This window comes from Rutidosis leptorrhynchoides, chromosome 4 (genome assembly GCF_046630445.1).
Source record: "Rutidosis leptorrhynchoides isolate AG116_Rl617_1_P2 chromosome 4, CSIRO_AGI_Rlap_v1, whole genome shotgun sequence".
Classification (NCBI taxonomy): Eukaryota; Viridiplantae; Streptophyta; class Magnoliopsida; order Asterales; family Asteraceae; genus Rutidosis; species Rutidosis leptorrhynchoides.
In genome coordinates, this window is record NC_092336.1 from 206,901,372 (window position 1) to 206,913,796 (window position 12,425).

Consider the following 12,425-nt stretch of genomic DNA (forward strand, 5'->3'; position numbering starts at 1 on the left):
ATATAACAAATTACATGTGTCCATTTTTATATAATAATATTAATAATACAGATATTGATATTAGTAATAATAAAAGCAATAATATTATAACAAATATATTTTTAACTTTTAATTATTAATATTATATGATAACATATGTTGAATGTTTAATATTTATACATTTATAAATAATTATTAATAAGAATCATATATAGTTTCATATCATATATATATATATATATATATATATATATATATATATATATATATATATATATATATATATATATATATATATATATTTATATATTTATATATATATATATTCATTTTAATAATCCTTAATTATTATTATTATTTTACATTTTTTAATTCCAATTATTTAAAGTGTATTTTTATTTATTCAAAAATATTACATATACACTAAATAATATTTATATATATATATATATATATATATATATCTATTTACATTTTTATTTACACACAATTGTTCGTGAATCGTCGGAAGTAGTCAATGGTTAAATGTCTCCATGTAAACAGTTCTAAAATTTTGAGAATCAACATTACAGACTTTGCTTATCGTGTCGAAATCTTTTAAAGATTAAGTTTAAATTTGGTCGGAAATTTCCGGGTCGTCACAATACCTACCCGTTAAAGATATTTTGTCCCGAAATTTGAGTGTGGCTGTCATGGTTAACAATAAGAATGTTTTCATGATGAATATGAGTTCGAGAGTAGAGTTTATCTCCGTTGAATATTATAGATAACATAATTCGGTCACGCGAAGAGTACGAGTGAAGCTGTCACAAAAGAGTGAAATTAAGAAATAAAGATTTGTATTAACTTTTAACATAGTCAAGGTTGATTTCTGGATTTCAAGAAATTTAAAGAATCTAACAACCCGTCCTAATCCATCTGGACGAAGTCCATATCGATTATAAACGATTCACAATAGTTGATTTCATTGCGAAGTACTTGATCTCTATATGATACATTTTACAAACATTGCATTCATTTTTAAAAAGACAAACTTTCAATACATTGAAAGTTGATGGCATGCATACCATTTCATAATATATCTAAACTATAAATGACTTGATAATAATCTTGATGAACTCGACGACTCGAATGCAACGTCTTTTGAAATATGTCATGAATGACTTCAAGTAATGTCTCTAATATGATCAAATGCACAGCGGAAGATTTCTTTCATACCTGAGAATAAACATGCTTTAAAGTATCAACCAAAAGGTTGGTGAGTTCATTAGTTTATCATAAATAATCATTTCATCATTTTAATAGACCACAAGATTTCATATTTCCATTTCTCATAAATATACGTCCCATACATAGAGACAAAAATATCATTCATATGGATTGAACACCTGGTAACTGACATTAACAAGATGCATATAAGAATATCCCCTATCATTCTGAGAAATCCTTCGAACATGATAAAACAGTATCGAAGTACTAAAGCATCTGGTACTTTGGATGGGGTTCGTTAGGCCCAATAGATCTATCTTTAGGATTCGCGTCAATTAGTAGATCGGTTTACTAATTCTTAGGTTACCAAGCAAAAAGGGGCATATTCGGCTTCGATCATTCAACCATATAATGTAGTTTCGATTACTTGTGTCTATTTCGTAAAACATTTATAAAAAATTGTGCATGTATTCTCAGCCTAAAAGTATAAAGGGTAAAAAGGCAAATAAAACTCACCATACTGTATTTTGTAGTAAAAAGACATAGAACGACATTAAACAAGTATAGGGTTGGCCTCGGATTCACGAACCTATATCATTTGTATATTTATTAATATACATAGTTGTAATCGAACAAATATATATTTAAATTTATTAGTTATATCCTTTTTATATTAGTAATATATATGTTTCTTATATTCATTTTGTTATATAAAAATATTAATTTTGTTATGTTATATGTATTATATATATATATATATATATATATATATATATATATATATATATATATATATCGTTTGTTTGTTAAAAAATATAGTAACCAATATAACATTAATAATGGTAAATTGATAATAACTATAATACTTAATATTACTAATGAAGATATTAAAGTTAAAATTTTAGTGATAAATGTAATGGTATAATAATAACTATAAAATTATTAATCTTTTTTGTTAATGATAGTTTTAATGCAAAATTTATAATAATGATAGTTATAGTAGTTTTTAATAAAATGAGAATTTTTGTAACGTAGGAAATAATCATTTTTATAATAATACTTAATACTTAATAATAATAATAATTTTAACCATCTTATTACTACTAATGATATTACTAATAATACTTGTATTTATAATAATAATTACTATAGCAATTTCATTACTTGTGATAATATTAATAACCATACTTATGTTAATCATAATCAAAATCTTCACATTAAACTTCTAAACCAATAATTAAAGCTTTTTTAACATCGATTTGTAATCCTAATCATAATAATAATTAGTAATACATATATTAATAATAATCATGCTAATAATAATATTCAATGATAATACTAGTGCTAGAAAGGTTTAATGATATTAATATTAATGATAATAACAATAATACTAAATAATATTACTTTTATTAACATTGTTAAAGGTAACTATAATAATAATACTTAAGTGACAATCTTAACAATAATAAATACTTTAATAATACTTATAACCATGATAATAATAATAATAATAATAATAAGTGTTATAATATTAATAATAACAATAATATCAATAACAATAATAATAATCATAGTAATAACATTAATAATAATGATAATATAAATGATAATCAAAATAATAATAATAATAATAATAATAATAATAATAATAATAATAATAATAATAATAATAATAATAATAATAATAATAATAATTGAAAACTACCTCTTATAAAATGAGTTCCAAAAAGAAAATAAGCCACTACAGGGCTCGAACCCTTGACCTCCCTGATGTGCGTAGAGGTGTATACAAAATAGTTATATTTTTACTACGAAAAAAGTATTAAATACGATACAATTTTACACAAGTTATTTATTTATTTATAGAGTGGATATACCTAAACCTTGCTACAACACTTATAGGCAGTGTACCTAATCATACAGTAGTGTAGTTTTTAGTAAGTCCGGTTCGTCCACAGGGAACTAGCCAAGTTTAATGCTATATTTTTTTAACTATATTTGTATAAATATAAATATAAATATAAGTAGTATTATTATTATAAAAGGGGGTATTTACCGTTTAATGACCGGTTTTTCGATTTTAAAACTTTAGTCGCAGTTAAAACCTAATGTAAAATATTAAAAATAAATACAACTTAATTTAAAGCGTAAAGTAAATAACGATAATGAAATTGCAATAAATAAAAGTGCTATAAAATAAAATTGCGATAATTAAAAAGTACAATAATTAAAAGTGCAATTAAATACGATGACAGTAAATAAAAGTGCGATAATTAAAAGTGCAATTAAATATGAAATATATAAATTATGCTTATTTAAACTTCCATAATCATGATGTTTGACGTATTGATTTTAGTTTATTCCCATGGGTTAATTGTCCTTTGTCCTGGATTATTAGATATGTCCATACGGATTTGTTCATAATAGTCCATCAGTCATAATCATAAAATGCGGAAGTCTTCGTTAAATTATTCTTATTCCCGAAGTCAAATATTCCAACTAATTGGGGATTCGAATTGTAACAAGGTCTTATTACTTTGTTTAATGAATACACCAGGTTATGACTGCGTGTAAACTAAGGTTTTAATACTTTGTTAACAATTACACTAATTACCCTTGAATGTAATCCACCCCTGTTTTAACTAGTCCATTAACTATTAATCCAGTCCTGTGTCTGGTAAAATGAACAATTATTGGTATTTATAGATATCCCGCCCACCGTACCCAGTCAAGCGTATGTGGTTATATATAAATACGTCAAATTATAAGTTTATATATTAAATTAACGAGGTATCATTTAGTTAATATAAAACCCATTAATAGCCCATAGTCTAATTTCCACAAGTGTCGTTCTTTTATCCAAACCCCAATTATGGTCCAAAGCCCAATTACCCAATTTTAATATTTAGCCTAACATCACGATTACTTCGGCATTAAATAAGCATAATAATAACTTAGCTATGAGACATTAATTTAAAAAGGTTGAACATAACTTACAATGATTAAAAATAGCGTAGCATTACACGGACAGAATTTCGACTTACACCCTTACAACATTCGCTAACATACCTTATTATTAGAATTTAAAATTAAAATTAAAATTAAAATTAAAATTAAAATTAATATATATATATATATATATATATATATATATATATATATATATATATATATATATATATATATATATACACGTTGAGATTGAGGAGAAGAAAAAGATGATGATATTCGACCGAATTCGTTGCTTTTTATAGGATGTGGCATGGTACTATTCACCATGCGATCGCATGGCCTCTTTTTCGAGCTCAGGAGAGTTTGGCTCCTAGCTTGCCGACACTTTTAATAAATAATATAATATATCAATAATTTATAAGAATTATTTATATATTATATTATATTTATATGCATAGTTGACTTGTAATTTTTAGTCCGTTGCGTCGAGCGTTGAGAGTTGACTCTAGTCCCGTTTCCAGATTTTCGAACGTCCTTGCGTACAATTTTATATCTTGTATTTAGCATTTTGCGGCTTGTACTCTTTTAATTTTGAGACATTTCTCACCAATAATTTGAACCTCTTTGATTGTACTTTGTACTTTTGAGCTTTTTGGTCGTTTGCGTCTTCAATTCGTCGAATCTGTCTTTTGTCTTCACCTTTTATTATTTAAACGCATATCACTTGTAAATAGAACAATTGCAACTAAAAGCTTATCATTCTTGAGGGATAATGCTATGAAATATATGTTCGTTTTAGCATTATCAAATATTCCCACACTTGAGCGTTGCTTGTCCTCAAGCAATATAGTCTTGAAATAAAAATACTAGAATCACTTCTTTATTTTTCACACTTTGTACATCAGTGATTTCTATATGGTGGTATGAACAATGATAGTAACATTGTGGTTTACAGTCCCACATGACTATGAAAATTTAGATCCTTAAGGAAATTGGATCTTTATAAAAACATTTGATCTTTTGAAAATTCAATCTAGTTTTTTTACCCTAGATATGTTTTCTGGAATAACCCTTCACCGGTGTTTGCAAATTATTTTTGTGGGTTTTGTGGGTTTCAGATTTGAAAATTTTAGCTCAATACTTATGGTTTTGTGTCACCCACTTGCTAACCTTGTATTAGGAAAGCAACACGTCCAGTTTACTTGCTCCGTATATTACCTTTCGGTAAACTACCATCCGGTTGTAAAGGAAAGCGTTGAACAAGCAACTGTTAAGGCAATGTCCCATGACATGCTTTTAATTATGGTCTATAATGTGTCAGATGCTATTACTATCCTTTGTAGGAGCAATAGTAAAGCTCACCCTTATGGTTTTTCGGTCTGGCACAAGGTCCTGTCTTTGACCATACTATGCAACCACCGTTCTTACGGTTGACACCCGATTTGGTTCAGGTGACCTAATGAATTCCAGGTGAATTCCGAGGATTTTACGTTCAATGGTAATGAACGCATTAAAAATGGGTTTTCAAAAAACAAATCGGTTTATAATTTTGATCAAAATATTTTCTCGTTCAAGCTCGAGTTTAGATATCATCGAATTCCATGAGTTTGTAATTCTCAATCTTTAAAAATCAATCTCAAGGATTGAGTAATATCAGGCTTAAAAGCTGATTTTTAATCTTTCAAGGAGATTATCCTTTCTGGAGATCTAATTCATTAGTCTTATCAAGCTAATTTGCACGGCGCCCTCCCCATTTTACGAGACAGATCCTTTCATGGTTAGGATAAGTCTGACCACTTGGCGACCCTGTTTGATGCTGAGGTCCGTGGATTTCCTGCTGATTTTAGTGATGACTTTTCTAGATTTTTCGTCAACCTACAGCTGGTCTGGACGACAACTTCCTGACCTAAATAAAGAAGCGCGTATCTTTTTCGGAAGACTTTACTTCCTTTTAATGATGGAATTGATTCATCGTGTAGATCCATCTTTCTTTCAAATATCTTACAATTTACCGGGTAAAACGGTTAATTTTGTCCAAAACAAAAGTATCTTCAGTTATTTGTACAAAAATATGTGATATATGTTTTAAATAACTTGGTAAATTTTTTCCACACTTGGCTTTTATTTTCCTTTCTTTGCCTTTTTATTGTCCTCTATTCCATTTTAAATGAATTCTAACATTTTGGGTTGTTTCTCAATTTATGTCTTTTCCGAGGTAACAATAATTTCGGTGTTAACACCTAGTTTTATCGTTCATAAATATGTATAAACATGATTTTGAATTCATTTAATTGAAAATTTTGAAAATTTTTACTAGAATTGGGTAGTCAGTATATAAGACTAGGGCTATTCTTTATTATCAGGGAGCACTAGATTCTAATACAACTACTGCGTTACTAGTATTTTTAATGGTAACCAAGTGTATAAGTAAAAAAAAAAATTTTAAATCCGAAACAATTTAACCCCTTCCCACACTTAAGATCTTGCAATGCTCTCATTTGCAAGAAGTCAGTAACAATTTAAATTATTGAGGGTGATTAGCGTAGAAAAATGATTAAATTTTACCAAAGTTTCCAAACATATTGGCGTTTGTTTGCTGAATGATAAATGGTGCACATCATTTGTTCATTCCGTCTTGTTGTTACATCATATTTGTTTTTCGTTTTGTCGTCAAAATTAGTAGCTTTTGCTGAACTTAATGCCAGTCTTTGAAAATGTGCTGTTTTACCTTCTTGTGTACAATTGACAATATACATTCATACAAATAATAACATGAATGGTAATTTGAAATGGGACTTAAAATCCCACTTTCAAATCAAATATGAAATATTAGTACAAAATAATAAAAATATTAAACAATACATTAATGTATCACAATATCATATGTTTAAACATAAAAAAATAAAAATAATAAAAAGATAAAAATCATAGAAATCACCAACTGGAACTATATCAATCTGGATAGGGGTTCCAGTTCATGTTGTCATCCGGGTTCCATGGTTGGTGATAGGTGTACTGGTAGGCCTGGTTAGGGTCGTAGAGAGTATATGGTGGTCTCATCTCGGGCTGGTGTGGAGGATAGTAAGCGGGTCGGGTTGGAACGTAGTGATCCTGAGGTGACAGCTGGCTCATGATCTGACGCTGATGATAGTCCCATCTATCATGCTGTCGTTGCCTAGAATGCTCGTAATCATTCCGGGCTTGCCACTGCTCCATCCGACTAAATCTCTCCTCGTTTGTCATATCTACCTCATCTACACGCTGGTAGACGTCAGTCATAGCCTCCCTAATGACATCCCTAATGTCATCCGCTTCCTCCATTTCCTCATCTGAACCTCTCTCTACCTGAGGATGACTACCTTCATAGGGTACTGCCTGGTTGCGTCTGCTCTTCAATACCTTAGCACCCTGATAGACCTTCAATCCTAAAGGCTCAACATGTTCCCTACATTCCAAAAGTGGACCCTCTTGGTCCCTATCTACACTCAAATACTCTCCAATAAGAGTAACAAAAATACCTCCTCCTATTATTCCCCCTTCTTGTATTCCTTCCACCATCTTAGACAAATAAAAACCAACACAGTAAGAGATATTAACAAAGCCTCTTGGGTCTCGAATACACTTTAGGTAAAATAAATCATGTAAGGTCATTTTCTCTTTATTGTGACCTCTTTGTGTAATCGAGTTAGCCAAAAATCTATGAATTATACGAAGCTCGGCTCTGTTAATATGTAAGTAGGAGTGTTTTCCTCTCAGCGTAAAAACATTATAATCTGACATACGCCTCCAGACGGCGGTCGCGTCAAAATTCCTATATACCCTTTCACCACGATAAATCAAATTCATACAATCGGGTAGTAGTACTTCACCAGGAGTATATATCTGCAAAGCCCTGGGCATATCCAGCATGGACATCCTGTACATCCTACGGCCAAGTATAAACATAAGAAAACTTCTATCATCTAACCTATCTACATCTGCATTTAACGCTATAGTACTCATAAGCTCAATACACCATTCCTTATATACAGGTCTACGAATGGTGAATAAACGTTCCTAATCGGGAAAAGAAGAACTGCCATACCTTTGGATCAAATGATGTCTAACTGAGTTAACTAGTTGGACCCTTTCCAAAGGATCCCAATCGATTACCCTTGGCACTTCTACATTTTTTGGTATCAGTTTGAATTTGTTACTTTGATATGTCGGGTAATCTCTCCAGCTTTTATCGTATCTCAGATTAGGATGCAACGTGTGTTCAGGAATCGTTGGGTATTCTACTGGTGGATGCATCGGAAATACTATAAAGGCATCAACAAATTGTAGCGGATCATAATAAGGTACGTGTTGATCAGGTTGATGTTGTTGTTCTTGTTGTGGTTCTTGTTCGGGTTCTGGTTCGTATTGCAATTCTGGCTCAGGTTCCGGTTGTGGTTGTCTAGATGATGATGATGCACCATCAGTATTAGTAAATCTCTGCAAAACACATTAAACACAAAATTTGTGCATCCAAATATGCATTAGTGTTAGCAAAATAACAAATTAACACAATTAAAATAACATGTTTAATCAAAATTAAACTTATACACATTTTCACAATTTTAACAATTCTACACTTTTTCAAATAAGCATATATGAAAATGTTTACAAAGTTCATAAGCATTCAACTCAAATAACATGTTAAAATAACCATTACTAGCAATTAAATAAGTTTCAAATGGCATTTACATCAATTTAATCAAGTTCATGAATTTTATACCTAAAAAGTCCACTTTAATTCTCAAAAATCATGTTTAGGATCAAAGTTTGGATCATTTAGCTACCTAAACATGTTACACTACTTAATTTAGCAATAATTCATGACAAAAATCGGCCATAACCTGTTTATATCAAAAAGCCCCAAGTTGCTCAAGAACTCAAACCCTAGATTCCAAAAAATTTTGAATTTTTGGCTTCAAATCATGTTAAATAGCATTAATCTAGGTTATACACGCATAATATACTAACAATTTAACTCTAATTACACTAGAAATTAACAAAATCAAATTAAAAAAAATATAGCTCAAGAACACTAAAAATCAAATTTAAAGAGGTTTAGGGATGAAATTGTTACCCTTCTTGATAAACTTCTTATCAAATTCATGTTTGGAGCGTATTATAGCAAGAAATTTGGTTGATTTTGGTGAAAATTTTATGAAAATTGAGAGATTTTGGGGTGTATGTTCGTGTATTTGTGTGTGTGTGGTGTGGAAAGCAGAGAGCTCAACTGATATTTGATCCTGGCCAGATTTTCAGCTCCATGCAATCGCATGGCTCTGAAAACCAAATCCCATGCGATCGCATGGGGGTCCGGGTACAGTTGCTTTTTGCTTTTTTTATATAAAAACCTTATACTAATAAAATATAAATTAATAAAATATAAATTAATAAAATTTTAAAAATTTATTTCTTTTTAGGAGTGAGGGTGTTTCAGATCGTTGTCCTAGTCCGTCCCTCGACAAAATTTTAAAATTTGTCAATTCAAAGCGCGATTTTAAAAGTAAAGATTTTTGGGTTTTTTTAATGTTTTTGACATACTTTAATTCAATAAGATTAAAAATAATGATAATAAATGTTCTCGTCCCTCCCTTGGGTAGAGCAATTTCGGTTCAACGACCTAGTTTTCAACTCACGACGAATTTTAAAAATCAATTTTTTTAAACTTAGTGAAATAAAGTAAATTTTTTATTTTTAAATTCACACCAAACTTAAATTTAAAATGCATAAAATTAAAAATTCATATTAAAATTAAAAATTCACACCAAATTCATATTATATTTTTATTTTTATACATTCAAACTTATATTAAAAATATTAATTTTTCAAATATTTACAAACTTAAATATATTGATTTTAAAAAGTTTACAATAATAATTTAATATTAGTATATTAATTTTAAAAACAAAGTAAAAATTAAAAATCTTTTTGGTCTTTTATCCCACTTTAATCAATCAAATATTATTAAAAATATACGCCCCTCTTTTCGGTAAAGTAATTTCGGCTATATTACCTAGTTTTACTCCTGACGAATTTCTGAAATATTTTAGGTTGATTGATTAAAGATATTTATACCTTAAGAATAAACGGTAAATTTCGCAGTGATGTAATAAATTTTTGTATGATATCAATAATTTCGGTCGCAAAACCTAATTTTATTGAGTATCAATTTAATACTTTATAGCGAACAATTTAGCGTTTAATATCAAAAGGTTAAAAGAAAAATAAAAAAAATAAAAACTGTACATACTTACTTGTAAGATAGAATTCTCAGTGACCTGTTTTAGCACACTCATAAGATAGTCGGACTAATTGGTTTTCCATAGCTACATAGGCATAACCTCGAGCATTCAATGATTTTTCTTCGAAACATATGAACGGTCCTTCTCTGCATAAAGTAACGAACTCGGTATTGGAATATGTCTGATTCGTCGAGCATTTTCCTTCGTGTGACCATCTTCCGCATTTGTGACATCTTTCAAGGTGCCGTGCTCTTCTTTTCGCTGCGGATTTTGATTTTCCTTTACCAAAATGAAACTTATTATGATCATTTCTGAGTTCTTTTCTTACTCCGTCCAATTTGGCTCTTATTACTGATACCAGGTTACTCGGGAGTGTGTCATTATTACGTTTAGTGATCAAAGCGTGTAGCATTAGACCATGGTTCAGATCAAAGGAATTCTTCATCTCGTAAAACCTAAAAAAATAAAAATTCAGAATGGGGGGAGAAGACTACTTCTTTAGGGTCTGCTAGGGAAATACCATTCGGATTGCATTCTCGAGAACTACACGAAAACAAAATATCTAACTCTAACAGAAATACATATTACCCTAAAAAGATTCGAACCTCCCCACACCTAGTTAGATGTGGTGTTGAAATTGTGATTGACTTCATTGTCAACTTCCTTCGGACCATGTATGTAATGTTTAACTCTGTGACCATTAACTTTAAATTCAATCCCATTTGAATTTATCAACTCTACTATTCCATATGGGAAAACTCTTTTGACTAAGAATGGTCCAGACCATCTTGATTTCAATTTTCTGAGAAATATGAAACAACTCAACTCGTATTCCATACGATAAATTTTTTTTTGTAATGATACACATCTACGCGCCAATAAAATATGTAAACCAATCCACAAGTTCCATTTAAACGTTCAACAATTTAAATGTTTACAAAAGGCACGAAGGCCATTAATTAAGTTCAATACAAGTTTGACCCACTACAACGATAGTTTATAATCCAAACGACCCTTTGAGCATGGTTTGGGACTAAACTACCCAAAACGTTAGGCCAACTTTCAAACTTCAACAAAACATCATCAAAGGCCACCTAGTGCCTGATAACCCCTCTGCCCTTATCCGCACCTGCAACTAAAAAGATAAACAACGAGAGGGGTAAGCTAATGCTTAGTGAATGCAATAATTATACATGTTCATATATAACCTACTTACTTGCAATCACTTACACAATACCGCATTCAAGCTAGCTATTCGACAAACATGCAAACATCATGCATAAACTACAATCCACAATTCACAAGGAGTTAGCAACCAACAATAGCATATAGTTCATAATTTAATATGCTAAATACACATTCACACAACCATGGTTAACCAATAGCAAAAAGGAATGGTACTCAAAATTCCCATCGGTGTTCATAACAACCGTTAGTGCACAACACATATATCACCAACCCTTGGACAACACATATCCGTTCATAAGATCATTTGTGTACAACACATATAACACCGACTTGGACAACACATATCCATTTAATAAACTGTTAGCGTACAACACATATATCGCTAAATTAGACAACACATATCCGTTCATAATTCGTTAGTGTACAACACATATATCGCTAACTAGTACAACACATATCCTTGCGTACAAATAAGCACATCATATACGTACAAGTATACTTATTCCACTCACCTTCACACAAGGATGATGATTATGCACGTCTGAACTTCAAGGCAATGTACCAAATTCATTAAGTACACATTCAATACACCAACTAGTGGAATTACCCACATTACACTTATTTGAGCATTTAATGACCCAATTCGCATTAAATGACTCAACCACACCAATACCGCCCTTAAATGGCCAAGACCCGACTTTAACCACTAAAGCTAGTGCATTAAAGTCTACTAACTTCAATTAACACAAACTTAGGGTAATTCATACCCATTTCACCCAAACTAGGTCAACTAGTACATTTTAACCCATTTTAAATTAC